Source organism: Acinonyx jubatus, chromosome B2 (assembly GCF_027475565.1).
Source record: "Acinonyx jubatus isolate Ajub_Pintada_27869175 chromosome B2, VMU_Ajub_asm_v1.0, whole genome shotgun sequence".
NCBI classification, from domain to species: Eukaryota; Metazoa; Chordata; class Mammalia; order Carnivora; family Felidae; genus Acinonyx; species Acinonyx jubatus.
Window position 1 is genome coordinate 30,617,513 of NC_069385.1, and position 24,961 is coordinate 30,642,473.

General features: G+C 40.6%; 1 long non-coding RNA gene across 1 annotated transcript; it reads right to left on the reverse strand.

Moving 5' to 3' along the window:
* Positions 1–17,782: 17,782 nt before the first annotated feature.
* LOC128315518 (uncharacterized) lies at positions 17,783–24,954 on the reverse strand. The gene is made up of 3 exons (XR_008298329.1): positions 24,421–24,954; positions 23,272–23,326; positions 17,783–19,627 (listed from the first exon to the last, which is right to left on the reverse strand). It is a non-coding gene; the product is annotated as an uncharacterized LOC128315518 (long non-coding RNA).
* Positions 24,955–24,961: the final 7 nt, after the last annotated feature.

Sequence of the window (24,961 nt, forward strand, 5' to 3'; positions counted from 1 at the left end):
TGTTCCATATGTGCTAACTTCAGCCTTGGAATCCTGCCTATAGAATTGTAGGTCTGAAACAGCGAAAACGGTGAATCCATTTTCACATCACTTCTTTTCTCCTTATGTTTTCAAGGCGAAAGAGCCATGTAATCATGCCAGCATCCTGACCAAGCCTGACCCAAGAGCCTTCTGGACTGATGATTCAGGTATTATTGGCAAAATACACTCAGGCCCCGCGATGTACAGGAAGCATTCTGTAGTAAAGCCCTACCCAAAGGCAAGGTTTGGGGGGGAAATTGTGTTTTGCTTGTTTGTTTGCTTATTTATTTATTTGTTTATACCTAGTCTAACACTTGACTATACTTCACGATCAATTTTACATGTATGTATGTGTTACAAGTCCCTTTAATTTATCTTCTTGGTTAGTGTCTAAAGCACCTATACGATCAGGTGTAGCTTTATGGAGCGTGAAATACCTTCAAGTGTTGGGGGCAACTTAGGAATGAGTCTCTTTCCTGGAGTAGAGGACAGAGGTGAAGGACAAGGTGGGCAAGTACACTGGCCCAAGTTTCTCTTCCAGAGGAAGAAGAGGGTTAAAAAACCCATGGTGAGCCACACTTGAGACTACTTAATGGAGGGCGGGCATGACTTATCCTATCAATCCAGGAGTCTAAATCTACTCAGAATCAGAGGCATGCCACTTTCTGAGATCAGAGAATATGCTTCAGGTTGTGTAATTTAAAATTACCCTCAAAGAGTATGGGCCGTTCTTACGGGAAATAGAAGACACTTTTTTTTTCCTTATTTTTATTCACCATGGAGACACGAGGCCTAATTGCATGAGGCAAAGACCCACTAGAAATAACAGAAGAAAGTTAAGCCAAAGGAGCTAAAATACTTAAGAGAGTGTTACTAGAGCTTTCACCTTTTCTAATTAAACAGGATCTAATTAAATAGAGAGCAGGAGGAGAGTAGTAGAGACGATACCTAATATTTGCATTAGGCCTCACGGCTTTATGAAGGAAGTGCGTTCACAAAAATCTAATAACGTGTGTGCGGCAGCCCTGTGAAATAGGAGGGGTGGCCTATCCTCACTGTCCCTGGGTGAGAGATAAAATCAGATCTTGAAAGAGGTTAGCCGACGTATCCAAAGCTCACCGCCAGAAAATACCAGGGCTGGGAGTAGGTCTGAGAGCCTGCTGGCCCAATTCTATAACACGCTTCCTCAGAAGAAGAAACTGTCTTGTGAGAAACAACGTGGGTTAAACCCCCGCTTTAATCTTTTCTTTATAAAAGGGAGTGAGGGACTATGCCTATTAGCAGAAGCAGGACGGGAGTATAAAACTCTCTGATGCCTTTTTTCCAAAGACCAGGCTCATAGTCTAAACTTCCTATCAATATCGTCAGTGGAAAAAAAAAAAAATTGTTCTGTCTTGTTTTCTGCCTTTTGAACAGAGATGAAAAACATGAAAATGGATTGGCCTATTTATGCCATCATCTTGGGCCAGTATAGTCCCACCACAAAATAAACAAGGCAGCCTCTGGCTAATACCCCTACTCAGACCTGCAGCACATGCGGCGTGAGGAAGCTACGTAGAACGAAACATCACAATTAAAAAATAAATGTTCTTAAAATTATGTAGAGACTGGAATGGGGAGGGAATCTGTCCAAGACAGGTCTAGAAAACAGCGTTCGTGCACTTTGGGGGGCTGGGAAAATTATGTTGCGACAAAAACTGATGCAGAACATGCAAAGAAATAGTAATAGAAATACTTCAGATCCGTTCATTTAAAAAACTTTTATTTTATTGTTTTTGTGTCATCAATGGGGTTATAAAGACACCGCATCCCTTCTGCAGCAGCTTCTCTAATGAGGATCTTCCCCAGTAACCAATTCCTACACTAGGGTCTATGTCTAGTGATTTTGGGAGCAAAGGAGAGGGGCTGGGCTCATCGTTCAGTCAATTCCTGATAGGGGTATTAAAATCTGTATCTATGGTGGTAGAATTATCATTGGCTTCTTTCACTTCAGTCGATTTTTGTTTCATGTATTTCAAAGCTCTAATATTAAGCACATAGATTCTTACAATGGTTACGATTTCCTGATGAATTGATCATGTCCCACTTTATCTCTGGTAAAAGGCTTTGTCTGAAGTCTGTTTTTTTCTGACATTAATATAGCCAAGCCAGCCTTCTCATGTCTACGCTTCACATGGTGTATCTTTTCTATCCATTTGCTTTCAACTTATCTGTGTCTTACAGTTAAAGTGCGTCTCTTCTAGTTGGGTTTTCCTTCTAAATCCAATCTGGCAATCTTTGTTGTTGTGGTTGTTGTTATTCAGAATGTTTATATCTATATCTACATATAGATATATCATAGAACATTATTAAGCCATAAAAAGGAATGTATAGACCACATCTTTTCTATCCATTTATCTATGAATGGACCCTTAGATCGCTTCCGTATGTTGGTTATTGTAAATAATGCTGCAATAAACATAAGGGTGCATATATCATTTCAAATTAGTGTTTTTATTTTCTTTGGGTAAATAGTAGTGAAATTACTAGATCAAATGATATTTTTATTTTTAATTGTTTGAGGAACCCCCATACTATTTCCCGCATTGGCTGCACCAATCTACATTCCCACCAACAGTGCATGAGAATTCCCTTGACATCCTCACCAACACTTGTTATTTCTTGTGTTTTTGATTTTAACCACTCTGACAGGTGTAAGATGATTGTGGTTTTGATTTTCATTCTCCCATGATGATTCGTAATGTTGAGCATCTTTTCAAGTGTCTGTCGGCCATCTGTATGTCTTCTTTGGAAAAATGGCTGTTCAGGTCCTCTGCCCATTTTTTAATCAGATTATTATTATTATTATTACTATTTTGGTGTTGAGTTGTGTAAGTTCTCTATATATTTGGGCATTAACCAAAATATATATATCATTTGTAGATATCTTCTCCCAACTAGTAGGCTGTTTTTTTTTTGTTTTGTTGATGGTTTCCTATGCTGTGCAAAAGCTTTTTATTCTGGTGTAGTCCCAATAGTTTATTTTTGCTTTTGTTTCCCTTGCCTCAGGATTCATCTAGCTAGAAAATGTTGTTAAGGCTGACATCCAAGAGATTACTGCCAATGTTCTCTTTAAGGAGTTTTATGGTTTCAAGTCCCACATTTAGGTCTTCAATTCACTTTATGTTTTGTATAGTGTGTATAACGGTCTAGTTTCATTCTTTCGTATGTAGCTGTCCAGTTTTCCCAGCACCATTTATTGAAGAGATTGTCCTTCCCCTATTGTATGTTCTTGCCTCCTTTGTTGTAGATTCATTGGCCATATGATTGTGGGTTTATTTCTGGGTTCTGCTCTATTGATCTGTATGTCTGTTTTTGTGCTAGTACACTATACTGTTTGGATTGTTACAGCTTTACAGTATATCTTGAAATGTGAGATTGTGATATCTCCATCTTTGTTTATTATTGTTTTCATTTTAATTTTAGTATAGTTAACATATAGTATTATATTAGTTTCAGGTATACAATATAGTGATTCAACACTTCCATACATCATTTAGTGCTCATCACGACAAGTGCACTTTGTAATCGCCATCACCTATGTCACCCAAACCTCTACCCGCCTCCTCTCTAGTAACCATCAGTTTGCTCCCCTGTAGTTAATGTCTGTTTATTGGTATGTCTCTCTCTTCCTCTCTTTCCTTTGCTCATCTGTTTTATTTCTTAAATTCCGTATATGAGTGAAATCATATGGCTTTTGTCTTCTTCTGACTGAATTCTTTCGCTTAGCATTATACTTTCTAGTTCCACCCATGTCATTGCAAATAGCAAGATTTCATTCTTTTTATGGCTCAATAGTATGCCATTATATACATATATAATATTATATTATATATGTATAATATATAATTATAAAATATATAATATATTTAATAAATATATATTTAATAAATATAAATATATTTAATAAATATAAATATATTTTATACATATATAATTTGTATATAATGTATAACATATATTTATATATAATTTATATATATTATATAATAATATATATAATTAATATTATATATTAATTATATAATATATAATATATATTTATATATTATATATTATATAATTGATATATATTAATATATAATTATTATATATATTATATATTATATAATATATAATATAATATATTATATATATACACCCCCTAATACCCCTTATTCTTTATCCATTCATCTGTCAGTGGACACTTGGGCTGCTTCCATAGTTTGTCTATTGTAAATGATGCTGTAGTAAATATAAGGGTGCCTGGTGATACCTCTACCTTTGTTATTTTTTTCTCAAAATTGCATTCGCTATTCAGGTCTTTTGTGGTGCCATACAAATTTTAGGATTATTTATTCTAGTTCTGTGAAACATACTACTGGTATTTTATTAGGGACTGCATTGCATCTATAGATTGCTTTGCACGGTATGGACATTTTGACAATATTAATTTGTCCGATCCATAAGCACAAAATATATTAATATAACGTGTTGTCCTTCACTGGCTGCTTTGATTTTTTTTTTTTAATCTTTGGCTTTTGTCAGTTTGACTATGATGTGTCTTAACTAGAATCTATGTTCTTTAAGATGTAGACCCCTCAGGTTGAAGAAGTTAAACATCCTTCTAATCTATTAGTAACTTGCTTCGAAATTGAACCTGAGGGAGGCAGTTATTATTTATTTAATGTTTATTTATTTACTTAATGTTTGTTTATTTATTTAATGTTTATTTTTTTGGGAGAGAAAGAACCAGTGGGGGAGAGGCAGAGAGAGGGGGGAACAGAGGATCTGAAGCGGGCTCTGTGAGATCACGACCTGAGTTGAAGTCGGACGCTTGACTGAGCCACCCAGGCGCCCCAGGATGCAATTATTTCTGCTGTGGTTTCTGCACTGCAGCAATGTTGTCCTTCCTCAGCATATCACCACTCTAACCAAAACTTTTCCTAAATGCCTTCAATTCTGTAAAGGGTAATTCTGTAAAGCTGAAGCAACTTTATAGCCATCCTTTTGCAACACACAAAGGTATGAGCCTTTAGGTGGCTTCTTCACAAAGGTAATATTCCAGTCACAGTATGAATTTTATGATGTGGACTTTTACCGAGTCCTGAAATAATTGTGATAAGATTATTCCATCATTTCCTACGGAAAATACATTTCAGCAAATTGCCTATTTTCATTCGAAGCCAGCCGTCATCAGAGGATTTTACTTACTCAACATAATGTATAGACTCTTGAAACACAGTTTAAGTAGAGTTAAATATTAGGTGTAACTAGGCCACACAGTTTGATAGAAATAAATGTTAAATTTTAAAACTAGTTTGTTTTGAAGTAAAGAATTATTGAGGGTTCATGCACCTTGAAATCAGATGAGAGTGTCTAGATTTTCATACTGTCTTTTTTTTTATATTTAATTATTTATTTTGAAAGAGAGAGCATGAGAGAAGGGGAGGGTGAGAAAGAGAGGAGACAGAGAATCCCAAGCAGGCTCCGCACTGTCAGCACAAAGCCGGATGCGGGGCTTGAACTCATGAACCAAGAGACCATGACCTGAGCCAAAATCAAGAGTCAGTCGCCCAACGGACTAAGCCACCCAGGGGCCCATCATACTCCCTGCCTTTTTGCATGACTGTCGGAGGACAGAACTGGCTTGCTCAGTTACCATGTGCAGATACGGTAGTTAGAGAAACAAAAGTAATTTTCAAAAGCTTTTGAAAATACCATAATATAGAAGTAGCATTTCATCATAGGAGAGAAATGGAAAATAGAGAAAGGAAGAAAATTAATCACCCATAATCCTACCACCCACACTTGTTTTCGTTGGACTGGACCCTCCAGCATTCTCAGCATTTGTTCTGACAATGAGCAAACAGGCTTCACAAGTTTAGGCTCTGTCCTATTTTCTTTGTTTTTAGGCTTTGAAACCTGAGTGGTTTGTTTTTGCACACCTTTGGTTTTCAATTGCTGGTCCTGCTGAGGCCTGTGACATTCTCTTAAATTAGAATCTCAAGGTAGGATGAGTTTCTCCACACTTTCAAAATATGTGTTTTTCCCAGTACTGTTACTGATAACACAGATAATGCTCTTTGCTTAGAGGAAGTCAGATAATAAAGTGATTAAACAAAAAGGTTTCCTTTGCAAAGGCCAGGATTTTAACTGGACACTTGATTTGCCAGGTAGGAAAATGTAACCCCTTGATGGTCTTCCTGGGCTTTTATTTTAAGTCATGTTTTCACAAGAAAATGGCATTCTACCTTTGAGATTTTCAAAATGTCTACACTTCTCTCAAGCAAAAATTGAAGAGCAAGAATCAGTACTGTGCACATTTTTCCCAGAGGAATAAAAATGAATTTTCTCTTACGTTTTTCAGGATCATGCATTGTTTCTTTACAATTTCTAATGAGTCATCACATTTTAAAATTCAGCCCAAATTTCTGGGGATGCAGAAATCACTCTAAAGTGGTATATTTGTATTTATTGAGCAGCCGTAATAGCTTATGTACCAAATGTAGAAACAAAATGATTCATAGTTTAAAAACATATGGACTGCAGAACTATTTCAGTCTTCCAGAGAATATGTAAAATTAGATCAGTGATTTAATATAAAGAGAGGGAGGACTTCATTATGTAGATTTTAAAAAGCGAAGAAACCTAATTTCTAGATTTTTTTTCTTAAAAAGCAAAATACTCTCATGTTTCCATCTAGAAAACAGTTGTTTCATCCCTCAAAGTATGGCATTATCTAACAAAAAAGAAAAATGTGATACAAGTTCGACATGATCTGCTTACACAGGAACTCGCCATCTGACACCAGTCAACTGGGTGTAGACTTTGCCTCTTGCGATTAAAGATAAACCATTTAGTAAAAATCTATGGATACGTGAAGATCTTTTAAGTGGACTCACCTCATTTATTCAGGTCGGAACTACAAAACGGTAGCTGTCCCAGTAATAAAGGTCATGTTACCAGAGTGAGGAATCCCGGAGTTCACGTAATGCCACCAAAGGCAGCAGCAGTGGAACTAAGGCTTTGGAAGGACCAGGGAGGGACACAGTCGTAAGGACTCTGCGCTCGATGCACTTTTGACTGCCCCTGTTTCTCTAACTCAAACTTGTTTCAACACCAAACTGGGTATTAATTCCCCTCCGTCATAGATCCGGGAGCCACAATCATCCTCGGTTTCTAAACCACATCTCTTCCAGCCCACTGGACTCACTCACGTCAGAGCCGGCCAGCAAGCCATTTGGCCATGCTTGCCAGTGAGCATGCGTAGAGCAGCAGGAACGCCCCTCCCCCTACACACACACACACACACACACACACGCACGCACGCACGCGCGCGCTCGAGGTTTACCCCCGCGCTGTGGTCAGTGCTGTGGGCTCCTGAGTTGGCCACCACCTTCAAGGCTTATTACCCGTGTGACCTGGACAAACATTTTCACCCTTCTGTACTTCCTTTTCTTTCGCCTGCAAAAATGGAATATTTATGCGGACCACAGAGTTTGGGGAGGGTTAAAGGAAATAATGCAGGTCAAAGTTGTCAAAACGATGTCCAACATATAGCTCATGGCCAATTTATGTTAGCTCTTCTTACTTGTAGACAGAAATGTGTCATTTATAGAAACCTGAACACAGAGGCCCCTGCTCTATTTAGGGTTTACAAACCATGGGTCGAAAGAAGAATACATTTTATTTTGTCACTGCTGTTACTATCTCCTACTTTACTGGACCTGAAGCTTGTTTTTTTTTTCTCCCTGAACCCCGAAGCTCATTATTCGCTGTTGACTGCTATCTGGCTCCCCAGACATAAGACTGATAAGCTTCCTGAAAATAGACATATGGCTGGACATAAAATCCTCAAGCTGGGGAGAACCTTGGACGTGGCCTAGTCATTTAGATAAAATATCACCTTCCATGAGGATCTGTGAAGCAAAAGACACTTTGTTTATACCTGACTTTAACCTTTTACAATGTTTTAGAGGGTTCCTAGTTCAAGGACAGGTTATTTTTTCCAGTGAGTAGCAAAATATCATTTCAAAACTCCTCTGTTCAAAGATAGAGTCATGCTAGGGGCACCTGGGTGGCTCAGTGGCTTAAGTGTCTGACTCCGACTCCGGTCATGATCTCACGGTTTGTGAGTTCAAGCCCCCATTGGGCTCTGTGCTGACAGCTCAGAACCTGGAGCCTGTTTCGAATTCTGTTCTCCCTCTCTCTCTGCCCCGCCCTTGCTCATACTCTGTCTCGCTCTGTCTCTCAAAAATAAATAAATGTTTTAAAAAAATAAATAAATAAAGATAGAGTCATGATCATCTAGCATTTAGGTTTGACAGCTAAAGTTTATCAAATCCGATCCTTCTGATTGTCCTGTTACCAAGTGTGTGAATATGTGACTGCAAGGCTCAGGTTAGCTCAGCACAGAGAAGCTCCCCGTCTCTTTGCCTCGGAAGGTGTAAATTAAGAGGTTAGCTTTCTGAAGCTTTGCAGTTGGAACAAAATCTGTTTCTGCCCTTGTTGAACTCAAAATGTTCTCTTCCTCTTTGTTATGACCCAAATTACTTGTTACTTCTGCTGTTTTACCCAAGGCTAAACTAACAGTATTTCACAGTAGCTGATTTTTCTGATTCCCAGGGCTCTTTTTAAATGTTTTCACACAGTGTTTCCTTGTGCCCATTTTATCCAGATCATTCATTTCATGTCTAAAATCTTTGATTTTCCTAGCATTGAAGGGCATTTTATTATGGCTAAAATTAAACCAGAAAATTTTCTCACTGAAAAAAAGGAAAGGAAAGTAGATTAAATTCAACTTCATAATTTTGGCAAAGTTATTTTTCTTACACTTTGATGAATATTTTATTAGTTTGCATCAGACTAATCTAACAGATTTTTTTACATTTATTTATTTTTGAGAGACAGAGCACAAGTGGGGGACAGGCAGAGAGAGAGGGAGACACAGAATCTGAAGCATGCTCCAGGCTCTGAGCTATCAGCACAGAGCCCGATGTGGGGCTCGAACTCACAAACCGTGAGATCATGACCTGAGCTGAAGTTGGACACTTAACCAACTGAGCCACCCGGGTGCCCCTAATAGCAGATTTTTTAAATGTAGTGGATTTTGGCTGCAGCTGATGTTAAAATGTCCTTGTGTATTTTATTATTTTCAACATGCTGAGATATTCTGCCTCTGACGGCTTTTTTTTTCCCCCAAGAAGAGTGTCCTATAATACATCATACGTAATACACGAGACAATTATTTCGGGAGGTTACATGTCCGTAACAGGAAAAATAAATGAAAAGGGGGTTGGGGATTATTGTCTTAATAACAGAAGCATTTTGTTTAGCCAAATATAAATATAGTTTATATAGTTTATAAAATATTTATAAACATATATGTTTATAAATATTTTATAAACATATATATATTTATATATATTATATATATATTATATACAAATATATATGTTTATAAATATAGTTTATAGTTTATATAGTTTATAAAAATATTTTAAGAAAAATAATTTTTCAATTTTCAAATTGTACGTTATAAAGAGAATAGGTCAGTGACTAATAAATGAAAACAGGCTACCTCGGGGATGAAATATTCCATGGAAAGGGACAAGTGCAGGATAGAGAGGGAGGTATTGGGCATAAAGGGTGGATGCATGGGGGTAGGAGGAGCATGAAGATATGGAGAAGGTTTTATACGCAGGATGCTCAGAAATGAGACTAGAAATGGAACTCAAGACGGGAGCCTTCGGCAAAGCTCATTTGTAAAATGAGAGGTAATGGAAGTAAATCAACTCTAACAGAAACTCATTCGACAAAAATGCAAGTGGACAGCGAAAAGCAAATGGAAATGGATTTAGAAAAGAAAAAAAATGGCTCCTTGTGGGCTAGGGACCTTGGCAATGGACTTTGATGAGCAGTGTAGCTCTGGGAGCCCACCATTGCCTCCTCACAAATACGTGGCCATCACCTCTTCCACTGATTACAATTTTGGCTCCGAGAGGACAATTTAATATTAAGAGTTCAGCTGCACTGTTCTTGTAGGTATTGAGTTTGAAAACTTGAGTTTTCAAATTGTCCTCCCACACCTCCCCTCAGCTGATCTTTCCAGTTGCCCTGTGGGAATGCTCTGATTTCTCTTCAGATCGCATAAATCTTTCACCTTTTACCAATTGCCCTGTGGGATTGGCAAAATGGGTGTTAACCCAGAGGCTACTTGAAGAAGTGAAGTGCTTTGCCCAAAAACGAGATATTGAGTCATCGATACTAAAATACGGAAGTGACCTGGAAATTCCTCCAGTTCTCTTGCTATAGCTTCACGGAGGTAAGAGGGGAGCTTTGCAATGAAAGTCGCTTGAATGTGGACGCAAATGTTTGAGGAAAGAGCAGAAAGTCAAGGATGAGATGTAGCCTTGCCACGGGGCAGGGGGAGCTGGCAAAAGGGAGAAAGTAAGGTAAATGCAGGGTTTGTTTTCAACGAAGGAGCTATATTATATCCCTTCCTGTCCAGCACTCTGCTGGCTTCTAGGGAAAGGGGCAACAGTGTCCCCTTGAAAGTTCAAGTAGATAAATTGGACAGACAAAATCGTGTAAAGCCAAGTTAGACTAAGTACAGCTGCCTACGGATATGTGAAGGACTGTCATTTGGAACAGATGGAGAGGCAGATCATTTCACCAGTTAAAAGCAGAAGTTTTGGCGTCAGAGAAGCCTGGTTTTGCTACTTCTAGCTGTGTTGCCTCACACAACTAATGTTTACCTCTTTAAGCCTCAGATCTTAAGAACATATAAGTAAGGTTTTCATGATTATTATGAGGATTAACTGAGAAATTGCATTAAAAAAAACACTGAGGCATAGTGCCTACATAGTGCCTAGCATAGTGCTAATCATTCGATGTTAACTATTGTAATAGATGCACAGTAGAAGTTACAGGGAGGAACATGTTCATTTCGGTGAGATACTTTCACTGTTTTCCCGGAAGTAATCTAGCTAGGTCTACTGTCTTTGTTCTCTGATATCTTTATGGAAATGTGCTTTCAAATATTCTCAAACTATTAACAATTTAATATTTTAATAGCATTAATGTAATAGACAATGTATGTCACATATAACATATACATACACGATATATTGTGTGTAATATTAATTCTAATCCTCTAAAACTGTTTTAAGGAAAGATATGGGAAAAAATGGCAGTTCTGAAGGACCTTACAAGGTCCCCGTTAACTTTAAAGAAACCGATAATCCTAAAGAAAATGAAAATCCTAAGAAAAGTAAACAGGAAGTGGGAAGAAATAAGAAGGAGGCAGAGAAGAGTGGTAAGTGGGGCTCAGACAAAAACAGACGTTGGGCTCCTTTCTGCCCTTTGGCTATTTGTTCCCATTGTGAAAGGAAAAACCAGAAGGCAGTGGGCCATCAGTGAGGCTTCCGACGAGAGCAGCCTGTAGATGTAAAGTTACAGTATTTACAACGCAGTAAAGAGGGGGAAATGCTTTTGCTCTTAAAAGGTAAATTCAAGGTTTATTAAACAGCACGTGCCAAGCTAGATTTATGTTGGCATATAAAAAGGTACATAAACAACATGATTTGGAGAATGAATTGCAAACAGGTCTATCATGATGATCTATGCTCTTGTTCTAGATTTTTAAGCAATATCTTACTTATTGTGAAATAGAACCATTGTAGATACTGGCAGTAATAGTCTTGTCTCTCTGGAATACCATTTGATTTAAATGAGGATCAACTCTAGTGGAATTTTAAACATAAGAGTTTTATAAGCAAAAAACACAGCAACTTTTTCAAGTGACCGTATTTACTTAGCTTAGAAAGTGAAGCATTATTCATGATTCCTACCTTTTGCTTACATCTGTTTAATTTCTTGTCTGCGATTTTCCTGTGGTTTTGTACAAAGCCTATTTTCATTTTTGTTTTTAGATTTTATTTATATCTGTTGTGAAGGGGTGATTAGGAAACAAGGTTGCTGTAGTCAGACAGACAGACACACACACACACACACACACACACCCCAGAAGTAGTTAATACATCTGAAACTCTTAGCCAAACCATCAAATAGTTTTTTGGGGACAACCAATCTTTTTTTTTTTTAACGTTTTTATTTATTTTTGAGACAGAGAGAGACAGAGCATGAACGGGGGTGGGTCAGAGACAGGGAGACACAGAATCTGAAACAGGCTCCAGGCTCCGAGCTGTCAGCACAGAGCCCGACGCGGGCTCGAACTCACGGACCGCGAGATCATGACCTGAGCCGAAGTCGGCCACTTAACCGACTGAGCCACCCAGGCGCCCCAGGGGGACAACCAATCTTATTTGTTAAAAAGATTCGGTAATCACAACTCAAAAACAGATAGTACTGTCAAAAGTGTCTGACAATAAGACCATATGCTGTTAGAAAATTTGGCTGTGACAGCTAAACATTGTTCTGATCCAGGATATAACAATAAAAAACAAAAATAAATTTCCTCCCACTAACTAGACTAGAATGAACATCTCCCACTATAATGTGTCACCTGAGCAAAGGATCGTGGCTTTTAATGTTTATCTTAGGGTTTTAAAGCTGACGAATAGATACGCTGGAAAATTTATGGTGGGCCCAGCAGAGAGATTTATTCATTAAATATGTCCAAAATTGACTGAACATTTAATGTGCGATGCATATGTTAGGAAGTAAGGAAAGACAAGGGTACCAAATAATCCTGCTTTTTTGGCGTCTCAAATTACTAGAAAAGCGTAAACATGTGCACAGATTCCTAAAATCCCTGCTTAGCTGAGGGGTCATTACTAGCAGGGATGAGACCATGAGCCTCTTGGGGGTCTTCAGGGGCTGGGGAAGAGCTTCAAAACTTCAGAATAAGCTGTATGGAAAATGAAGTTCCTGCTACATCTCCTGAAATTCTAGGAGTAGCCGATTATGGAATCACAATGGACACCTCCCAAAAGTAACAGGTATCAAGTAGTCACATTTTCTTGGGGCTTTTTTAGGCATCAGAAGAACTAAGGTGCCACACCCTGGCACATGGAGTATTCAAATTGCCAAGTGGTGGTCCTACTGAATAAAACATAAAATGTGCCGTAGGTGACCCTCTGAATTTTCTACAAAAAATTATCCAGTGCCCAAACAATGCCTTCCATACATTTACTCAAATATATTACACGGATGGTCAAGTAGTAATATAGTTAGGGCATCACTAGTATTTCTTTGAATTTTGCCTGGTAAATTGAGGCAGTGCCCAATTTTCACAAGGTTACGGATAATGTACAAGTATTGTAAATTATTAGCTAAAACGAGAGTGGGCATACAAGAAAAGCAACAAAATCCAAATATCAAAGCTAGCCAGGAATGTTTTAAAAATAGTGGAATATACTCAAGTCTACTAAGCACTAAGAAAGCAGCAAATGATGTTGAATCCTCAGGAAATACCAATCCAAATGCTTAGAACCAAGTCAGTGGGTTAGTGCATTTTCATATTTCTGTGTGAGATGACGCTTGTGTGTGATACCCTTGTGTTATGAATGACACCACTGAGATACTGGCACATATAAACACAATCACGGAAGTCGATAGCTGCAATGCTATCGTCCCTTTCTGGCACATTGCTGGAGGATAGTGGTGAAGGAAATCCTCTCAGTGGGCAGAAGTTAAGAGCAATTCACCTGGTTGCTCATTTTGCTTGGAAGGAGAACTGGACAGACATGGGACTCTATACCCATTCATGGGAGGGCAGCTAATGATTTGGCAGGATGGTCAAGCAATTGTAAGTAGAAGGAGCATGATTTAAAAATGGGTGACAAGAAAGTCTGGGGAAGAGTAATATGGATAAACTTCCCTGCATAGTCAAAAAATGTGAAGATATTTGTGTGCCATGTGAGTAATTTCCAAAGGGTGATCTCAGGAGAGGAGGATTTTAATAATCAAGTGGATAATATGACTCATTTTGTGGATATCAGTCAGCCTCTTTCCCAGTCACCCTGTCGTCAAAGGGCTAGTGAACTGAATAGCCATGGTGGCAAAAATGGAAGTTATACATGGGCTCAGCAACATGGACTTCATTCACCAAGGCCAACCTAACCACAGCCATAGCTAAGTGCGTAATCTGTTAGTAGCAGAGACCAATCCGGAGCCTCTGATGTCACACCATTCCCCAGGGTGATCAGCCAACCATCTGGCAGGTAGATTACATCCAACCCCCCCATCATGGAAGGGGCAGACTCTTGTTACTCTGGATACAGATTTGCCCTTCCTGTATGCAATGCTTCTCCCCACACAATCATCTGTGGACTCACAGAATGCCTCATCCACCATCAGGGTATTCCATGCAGCACTGCTTCTGATCAAGGAACTAGCTTTATAGCAAACGAAGTATGCCACTGGGCCCCATGTTCAGGGAATTGACTGGTCTTAACCGTATTCCCTAATAACCTGAGGCAACTGGTTTGACAGAATAGTAGAATGGCCTTTTGAAGATGCAGTTACAGTGCCAGCTAGATGGCAATACTTTGCAGGGCTGGGGCAAGGTTTTCCAGGAGACTATATATGCTCTGAATCAGCATCCAGTATATGGTGCTGCTTCTCCCATAGCTGGGATTCACAGGTTCCGAAATCAAGGAGTAGAATTGGTGCTGGTGCCACTCCCTGTTTGCCCTAGTGACCTACAAGCAACATTTTTGCTTCCTGTCTTCCCAACTTGATGCCTTGCTGGCCTAAAACCTTGGTTCCGAAGGGAGGAATGCTTCCACTGGAAGACCCAACGACGATTTCATTGAACTGGAAGTTAAGACTGCCATTCAGCTTCCTTGGGCTCTTTGTGCCCCGAAATCAACAGGCAAAGAAGGGAGGGACTATGCTGGCTGGGATGACTGGTCCTGACGACCAAGGAGAAATTCAACTGCTACTCCACAGTGGAGGTAAGGAAGAGTCTGTCTGGAATATAGGCGACCCCTCAGGGAGTCTCTTAGTATGACCGGGCCCTGTGATTAAAGTCAGTGGAAAAAGACAACAACCCAATCCAGACAGGACAACTAATGGCCCAGACAGGACCACTACTCCCCTGTTGGGGAGAAAGGTTTGCGTCACCCTATTAGGTAAAGCACCGTGACCAGTTGAGTTGCTTCCTGAAAACAAATAGGTAGTGACATAAAATAGTTATAAATACCAGCCGTGACTACGCGACCAGTTACAGAAACAAGGACTATGACTGTCATGAGTATTCTTTCTTTATTTGTTATGAATATGCTTGTGTTTCTGTACGTGTGTATCAATCTCTTCGTTTTCTTCCCTCTCTTGTCTCCTTGTCCTGTAACATAAGATGTGGTGACTGTATACCCACAGTAGTTAATAATTGTGAACTTTACATTCACAGTATTTACATTATAGGATACGAAGAAGAATAAACATCCCACAAAGACTTTACATCTTCCGGGGGAAAAGTTAGTAGGTTTTCAGTTCTATGCAGGATAGTTGCATCGTGTTAGGTGGCAGCATTGACCTTATTATTGTCTTTATGTGGAGATTAAACACAATAAGATGCATGTGGCTGCCAAATTCACAAGAGGTGGACTTGTGATAGTTAATTTTATGTATCAGCTTAGCTGGACCACAATGCTTAGCTACTTGGCGAAACATTATCTCAGATGTTTCAAGACAGTATTTATTGTATGAGATTAACATTTAATTCACATTGAGTGAAGCAGATTGTCCTACATGGTATGGGTGATCTTTAACCAAACAGGTGAACAGTTGAATAGTGAACAGTCTTAAAAGAACAAAAAAACTGACCTCCCTTGAGCAAGAAGGAATTCTACCGGCAGATGGCCTTCAGACTTTAGCCGCAACATTAGTTCTCTCCTGGGTCTGTAGCCTGCCCCCCACCCTATAGGTTTTGAACTTCACAGCCTCCACAGTCACATGAGCCAGTTTTTTAAAAATAAACTCTCTCCCTCTCCTTTCTCTCTCTTTCTTTCTCTCTCTGTATATACACACACACGTAGACACATATATGTAAACATGCATACACAGAGATACGAAAATACAATTACTTACCAACTTGGTACTTGTGAATGTGCCTCGCCACTCTGACAACCCAACGGTCATTCTGCCATGGCTGCAGAACTACACGCTAGGCACTGCACAATAGGGACCCCTTCATCGAGGCCTTACCATTGCGTAGAGAAGGATATTTAAATGTTTTTTTCTTAATGTTTTTATTTATTTTTGAGACAGAGAGAGACAGAGCATGAGCAGGGAAGGGGCAGAGAGAGAGGGAGACGCAGAATCGGAAGCAGGCTCCAGGCTCCGAGCCGTCAGCACAGAGCCCGATGCAGGGCTCAAACTCACAGACTGTGAGATCATGACCTGAGCCGGAGTCGGACACTCAACCGACTGAGCCACCCAGGAGCCCCTGAGAAGGATATTTTAAAAGAAAATAACGTAGGGGCACCTGGGGGCTCAGTAGGTTAAGTGTCTGACTCCTGACTTCAGCTCAGGTCATGATCTCGTGGTCTTGAGATGGAGCCCTGTGTCGGGCTCTGCACTGAGCGTGGAGCCTGCTTGGGATTCCCTTTCCCTCTCTCTCTGCCCCTCCCCTGCTCATGTACACACACACTCTCTCTCTTTCTCAAAATAAATACATATTAAAAAAAAAAAGAAAAGAAAGTAGAAGTGTTTTGTAATAAATGTTCATTCGGCTTTCTGGCAATATGAAGGTTATGAAAGACTTTGTGATTACAAGATAGAAAGCCCTCCGTGAGGTGGCCAGATTATCCTGTGTGTCCTCAGGCTGGATGGGAGGTTCTGAAGCTCTTGGGGAAAGTCGGTTGTATGACAGCATTCTTTCCTATAAACCAAATTCATATGGTGTCATTAATGAAGAGAGTGTTCCCTCCCTTTATTCCTACGTATCTACAAATACAGGTTGACATCTTGCTACCAACATCTACTGAGGATACATCTACTTTTAAAGATTCTGCAGGACAATCACAGAATGCTGGGAAGAGACCTGGAGAGCACTAGGCTGTCTCTGTGTCTGAGCTGTGCTACTCTGGGAAAGTTAGCTTGCCATTTCTTTAACCTCTGAACAAAGGGGAGTTCTCCTTAGTTAACGGCCAACGTCTCATGAGTATGATCAGTCCGCACCTGCAAAACCGGGGAGGTTCATGAAGGGAATAGGCCTTCACCCAAAGCAGAAGCAAAGAATCATGGGGCCTAATGGATTCTCATTTTAAAATTCTATTTTAATAGATGGCAAAGAATTAGGGGACAAAGGAGAATTTAGGGAGCAAGTTTAAAAGGAGAGAGAAGAGAGGATACATTTTTCTGACTCATTGGAAGATTATCTGTGGTCCTTGGAATAAGAGGCAACACTGGCATTTTACCAAGATGGACAGATGAAAGCCTTAGATGGCCCCCCTCCCGATGGTAGGAGTCTCTGAACTTGACAAAGTATCCATTGAATGTGGTCTGTAAAAAAGAGTATCTACTTCAGTTTTCTTGGAAAATGGTTATTCACTATGATTGTTTAATGACCTCCTTGGACTAAAAGAACAGCCTTGATTTCAAAATCTTCCTTGTACATCATTTATAAAATTTAGTGCTTTGGTTTTCTGAAGGAATTGAGTAGCATAATATGTAATATATAATAAAATACCTAAATTCAAGAGTTTTCCTTTTTGTTTGGTTTGATTTTGTCTTGCTTTTTATAGTGAGGTGTAAAGGGATTGCTAAGAAAACGTACCCTTGATTATGAGATGAAGGGAGGAAAACCATAATTTATTGAGAAACAATTATGTACTCAGCAATATATAAGGGGTATATTATTAAGTTGTTTCATTTATTAAGCACTTCCTTTAGGCCAGACACTCTTCCGGGCATCAGGGATACTATGAAGAATCAAACAAATATCATCCCTGTCTTACAGAGGCTACTTTCTAGTGCAAGGAGATAATGAACCCAAGAAAAATGTCAGATAATAAAACTAATATGCAGATCATTGAAATAGGGTGAGTGGCAAAGGATGGCCAGCTGGGTGGTTTAGGTCCATTGTGTAAATGATGTTTACTCTAAGATCCGAATGGCAAGAAGGATCCAGCCATGTGAGCACCAGGAGGAAATCATCCCAGGTGGAGACCGTGGCATAGACAAAGTCCCAAAGGCAGACACAAGACTGGCTTTGTAAAAGGAACAGAGCCAAGATGGCGTCAGCCTGGAGAACAAAAGAGAGTGGGAAGAGGGAGCTGGAGAAGGGCCTGATTAAAGAATGTTAGGTAGGCAAGAAACATCAATCTCACTCATGTGGTCTAATCTTCAAAGAACTCAACAGTCCAGAGAGACACTTGAGATGTAAATAACTAAGCCACAAAATCCTTGACTAAAGGCTACAATGAGGGGCAGAAGGGAAGGGCTCCAAAGGAGTAGCCGGGCACTATTATAGGAGGTGGTTCTGGGCATCCAGAAGTTCCTTTCAGATTCATCTTTTCCCAGATATCACAGCACCGCACAATATTACAGCTACAAGAGGGCTTCCAGCTCATTCCTCACTCGAAAAAGTGGGTATTCTAAATGGTTACACCTGCCCAAGGCTGTCTCTTAATGGCATAGCTGGGTCTTAGAAAAAGTAGAAATATCTGTAAGCTTATCTTTGCTTTTGGGAAGCTATTCAATTCAACTAAAAAAAGATGGACCATGCCCTCCTTGAGTGTGGCAATGCTGTCCACCTTGGATATCTTTGTTAGATCCAGGACTCAACACACTGCCTGGCACAAAAGCAGTGCCCCATGGAGGTCTGAAGGACTAAACATAATAGGCCACACACAGGCCATTGGAGTTTTCTCTTCTTTCCCTGAGGACAGGTGGAACGACCCAGGGAAAGCATCTTCTGTGTTGACTAGCCTTGTAGGACCTGCTTCCAATGACGCCACCCTCTCAATAGGCCCAAACATACATTCTATTGTTTTCCATCCACCCTGAGCAACTAAAAACTCCTCTGGGTTAGCTTTTGGCTTACTGTCTGCTTTTTCGATTTAAACTTTAGCCTTTGTTTGATAAACAAGTGTTTATTCGGTTATCAGGGCATCTAGTTCCCTGATCCAACCCATTCTGGAGCATTGTCCATGGGGAGACCAAGAGAGGAGGGAGAAGTCTGAAGAACTAAATGGATCATCTTTTCAGGCCCTTGGTGGAATTGCCATCGCATGGGCCTGTCCTTGGCCCAGCAGATTAAGTGGCTCATATTCTTCATGTGCTTTAAGCACAGTACATAACCATAGTTGTCGTGATTTGTGGGAGCCATTTGAGTTGTATGATATGTTCTGTTTCTAGTTGTGACATGTGTAGGGTAGGGGTAAGGAACACAGATGTGTCCTATTTTCCATGTGAGATTCCAACTTACTAAATTCTCTATTTCAATTATTTTTTTTTTGCAATTTATATCAAGTTTTAGTATCCCCATTATACAGATTTTCAAGGTTAAGACAATACCTTGTCTAAGGCGTCACAGGTAATGAGCCTCAGCTGTAGTGGATTAACGTGGACCACAGAGAGCCCCACCTTCAGCATGTTACTGAAACTTCAGAGCCTGTTGAGGAAGGTGACATAAATGTTTATGCAGCTTACATTCAGGGTTGAAATCAAAAGGAAGTTCACTTGGGGCGCCTGGGTGGCTCAGTCTGTTAAGTGTCCGACTTGGGCTGAGATCATGACCTCACGGTTCGAGCCCTGCGTGGGGCTCCGAGCTGGGATCCTGCTTTGGATTCTCTCTCTCTCTCTTTCCCTCTCTCTCTCTCTCTCTCTCTCTCTCAAAAATAAACATTAAAAAAAAAGTTAAAAGAAAAAGAAGCTCACTAAACTACTTTACATTAAAATTATGCCAATCAACCTTCCGCCAACCATCGTGCTCCTGGTTTTCCCATGTTGGTTACTGTTACATTAATGTTATTTTGTTACTGCAATTTGTAGACAAGTTTCACTGGAAACAATCCTTGATGGGGGGAGCTTCTGTTGTTTCTTCCTAGATTAATTATAGGGTCAGAAATGGGAGAGATTTGGGGAGACATTCATACTGAGCAAATTGAAGCTTTCAGGTTTCACTTAAGTTTGGCAAAAGATGTCTGCCAGAAATCCAGGCTCCTTATTTGTTCTTGGCGTTTATAGAGGAGGGGGGTGAAAGATTGCCCATTATCTGGTCTGCATGTAGGTCACAACCTTAATATGTGTGCCCCAAGAAGGGTTCAGCCTGCAAGGAAATTTCAAGCCCTGTGCTGCCTGAATGCCAGGCTGGGCTGTGAGATTTGAGAGGGAGAGTAAGTGCAGGTGTGGACTTCCCATGGATAGAGCCAAGGAAGGAGGTCTGAAGGTCAAAGCTCTCTGGCTTTCCTTGCCTCAATATCTGGCATTTTATCATTACATTTATCATTTCTTAATTCTCTGGTTGAAAATTATTTTTTTAATGTTTATTTATTTTGAGAAAGAGAGAGAGAGAGAATGAGAGCGAGTGGGGGAGGGGTAGAGAGAGAGGGTGAGAGGGAATTCCAAGTAGTTTCCATGCTGTCAGCACAGAGTCCAATGCGGGACTTGATCTCACAAACCGTGAGATCGTGATCTGAGCTGAGATCAAGAGCCAGACAACCAAGGTAACCTGAGTTACCCAGGTGCTCTGATAGTTGTTCTTTTTTTTTTTTTTTAATTTTTTTTAAAGTTTATTTATTTATTTTTGAGAGAGAGAGACAGACAGTGGGCGGGGGAAGGGCAGGGACAGAGGGAAAGAGAGAATCCCAGGCACGCTCCTCACTGTCAGCATGGAGCCCAATATGGGACTCTAACTCACAAACCATGACATCATGACCCGAGCCAAATCTTGGAGTCAGAAGCTTGCCAACTGAGCCACCCAGGCAGCCTGCGCCCCAATAGTTATTTTTTTTTTTATTTATTGCTCATTCAATCATACTATAGCAGACATTTACAGCATCCCAAAGATGGGGATACGGTGAGTTTTCAGCCTGTCATAGACCCTTTGGCTAGATTGCCATTCCTACCGTGTCAAGAGCGACCACCGGCTTCCTTTCTTTGATTTGTCTCCTGACTGAAGTAAAAAATTCACTACAAAACCATGCCCCCATCCTCCCACCAACTTTATTGTTGGGCAGATGGTTCTAGAACATTGGAGTCATTTACTGTCTCTGAAAGATTGCCAATCCCCGTGTTAGATTACACCTATGCTTGCCTAAATGTTCATACATCTTCCAACTACATAAATCTCCCATTCCAGTCTCCAATGCTCCCTTACATGTTTGTGCGTGCAAATTTGTTCATTTTTAATGAGCTAGGGGTACTTAAAAAAAAGCAAGTATCCTTTGAAGGATTAAGAGTTGAGTTATGAATCATGTGTTGGTTTGAATGAACTTTCCAAAACACATCGGAATATGTCTCGCTAAAAGCTTTGGTGGAATAATTTTCCTTGTGGCTTTGAATCCCTTCTCAGTCTGGCTCAACCTACCTTCGTGGGGAACTTCCCACCCAGCCCTCCCCATGTGAGCTCATGTTCATCACTGTACCTCCTGCGTCTAGCGGTGTCTGAAGCAGAGTTCTAGAAGAATCTGTTGATCAGGACCAAGGAGCTCCAGCGGTATCTAGAGCTATACTAGACACAAAGATACCTATGCAGGCTAATGCTTGGCAGTCCTTTAAATGAATGCATTTTTAAGACATTATCAATTCCGTGTATATCAGGGTTGGAGAGGGGGAGGCAGAGAAAGGGAGAGACAGATTTGTGCCTCTGGAATCTTTATCTCCCTTGAAAGTGCTATTTCTCCACTGCAGCAGCAACAGCAGCTCTACACTGTGCTTGTGTGTAAGGTCTGAATATGGACTATATTTCCACAGCGTTCCAGAGGTGCTAAATAGCACCTGAGAGTTAGTCACTCGTGCTATTTCTTCTGCCTAGCATGACTTTCCTCTCTTGTTCCCAGCTGAATCTTCCAGGATCAGCCCAAACCTGATTTCTTTGTGGCGACTTCCCTCGATATGCACATGGTTGCTGCTGCTCCCCGGTAGAACAGTCCTCTCTCCGCTCTCCTGTGGTAGATCGTCCCAACCTCTGTTTTAACACTTATCATGGGGTAACACTGCTCCTGGTGCCTCATCATTCACACGTATGCTCCCCACCGAAAATGACAGCTTCTATGCATTCAGATAACTGGATTACTCGTATGTGTGTCCCTTGATCTTAATATTTATACTTACTTAATAAATCCTTATTAAATGCTTGCATGTACAAATGGAAGGTGGGGGAAGAAGGGAGCAAGGGAGGCAGGGAGGGAAGGAGGGTGAAAGCCAGGGAGCTAGAGAAGGAGAATCAGGTCAATACCTCCTGCGGGCGATTAGCTGAGAGCAGGGCTTTGAGGCAGTTGGCATTAGGGGAGAGGAGGGCAGAAGGCAATATTCCAGGGTTTTCAGGACCACAGCGTGTGCCAGTGCTGTGTGTGGGAAGTGGAGAGGCCCAGCAGTTCACTCCAGTGAGAGAGAAGGGTTATAGGAAGGAGATCCATTTGGTCCCAAAAGCAAGTTTTGATACTTCACAAGTTTGCCTGTCATCGGCTCAACTCCGAAGGAAAGCAACCAAAATTGCTTAATCCTTAATAACTTAAAAGTGCTGCTAGAGAAAACAACCTAAAGCCTCCCTACTAGACAGCTACGTGTATATTAGTTAGCGAAACCCTATTTCAAGGTTCTTAGAGTGTGTAGTCTTGTTTATTCAAAACCGCTGTCTTGGGGCGCCTGGGTGGGTCAGTCGGTTAAGCGGCCGACTTCGGCTCAGGTCACGATCTTGCGGTCCGTGAGTTCGAGCCCCGCGTCGGGCTCTGTGCTGACCGCCTGGAGACTGTTTCACATTCTGTGTCTCCCTCTCTCTCTGACCCTCCCCTGTTCATGTTCTGTCTCTGTCTCCAAAATAAATAAACGTTAAAAAAAAATTTTTTAAAAAAAAACAAACAAAACCACTGTCTTGGAAAAGAACTAAGCCCTGCATAAATAAAGCATGTAGTTTTGTGGGTTTTAACAACACTGAACACTATTATTCTAAGTACTGTGTTCTTCTCTTATCATCTATTTGATCACATTCTCATCTTCTTTATGCATTTCACTTTTGACAATTATGAATACAGAACATAATAATCACTACAGAACCTGTGATCTATAGACATTTAACCACTACTAATTACTTACCTATAATAGCCATTATGAATAAACTCATTTTTTATCCTTTTCTGTTTGACGAATACTGTAAAGAAAAAAAAAAGGCATGCGCTCGGTGACGATCTTTAGCAGAAACTGATTGACTTAGTTGCTCTCTGGAGTAATAGTTATGGTTTTGGGTGTTTCCGTGTAATTACGTTGGTGATGCTCCAGGAAAAGGATTCTATGAGGATCAATGAATAAATCAATACGTATGGGAACCTAAACTGTGCACAAGATTGTTCTAGAATATTTGGCACTTTGGACAATGCAAAACAATTGTATTGCCCTATTATCGTGGAAGGTACTGTATCTAAGGAATGAAAAGACTATGGTCTAGCAGAGACATTTAAGAAGTAGCCCAGGAGGGGCTATAACTAGGTCCTTGTAAAAATATTTTCAAAATATTTACTTCACTATGTAGAGAAATATCAGGAATTTCCTTCCAGAACCCTCAAATTAAATGAAAAGGGTCATATCTTAGCAAAGCCTTCAGGTTTTAGTATTTACAGCCCCCCATGAAGGAAAATTAAAGTAGAACTAAAATGATTTTTCTGAAGCATGAAAATACACACGCACTGGAAAATGATTTGTTTCAGTGCAAACTTTACATCTGGGTGAATCATTTCCATTTGAGTGTTTTGATTGCAGTTTCCCCACTACGAGGCGTAAATGAGATTACTGGCTTGGGGGAGTGGGAAGGTAATTAGCCTATCTCCTATCAAGCCGTCTATATTTTCTGTGACTGCACAAGGTGTTCCAGAGAAACTCTCTGGAACTGATTAAACCTCAGGAGAAGTGGGGGGAAATCATGCACTCCAGAGCGGTTCTCGCAGAGAACGCGATCGCCCTCTGGGTTGCATTTACAAGCTGAATTTGGTGACTCAACTCTGGCCACTTCGCCGCCACCGGGGAGTAAGAGGAAAGGGGCCGGATTCCTCCCGGTAGGAAGACTATCGGGACCAAAGAAAGAGGCTGGCGACGGGAAGGAAGAACAGACGAAGCGTTTGAATAGCGACCACAGGGCAACCCTAAAGCCAGTGCATAGTTAACAGGCGCGCGTCACGCACCGTTCCCTCGTCTACCTCCCCCTCCCATCCCCCCCACCGCATACCCCATCCACCCGCCGCTGTGTGTCACCTTCCTGTTCGGAAGTCTTCGTAGGTTGCTGGGACAGAACAGGGGGCGCCTGCTCCACCCTTCAGGTATCCGGTTGGAAGAAAAGCCAGTCTCAACAACTTGATTCTCTACGTTAAATGATAAGTTTAGCAGACCGTGCGTCTCCAAGCGCCGAACATTAGGGTAGGGGGAGGAAGGAGAACATCAGACGTCCTTTTTCTGTTCCAACCACAAATCATATGGTTGTGCCTCTTCTCCCTTCCACTTAGAGCCCTCTAACTTGAATTCCACGTTCCTCTTGGAATGCATGTGGCAGAGCTTCTTTGAAAAAAAAAAAATGATCCCCGTGCATGTGTTTTGAATTTTTTTTTCTGGACTGATTTGTGATGATCATCAGTCCAGTTACATTTCTTGTGTGTCTTGCTGGGGGTGTAATAAACTCAGGACGCTGATGACTGTAATTTTCTGAGTGATGTTGCAATGGAGAGAATAAACGGCCCAGTGTTGAACTTTGCAGCTTGCTCCCTTCCTGTATGTAAATTGCCTTTATATAAAGTGGGGT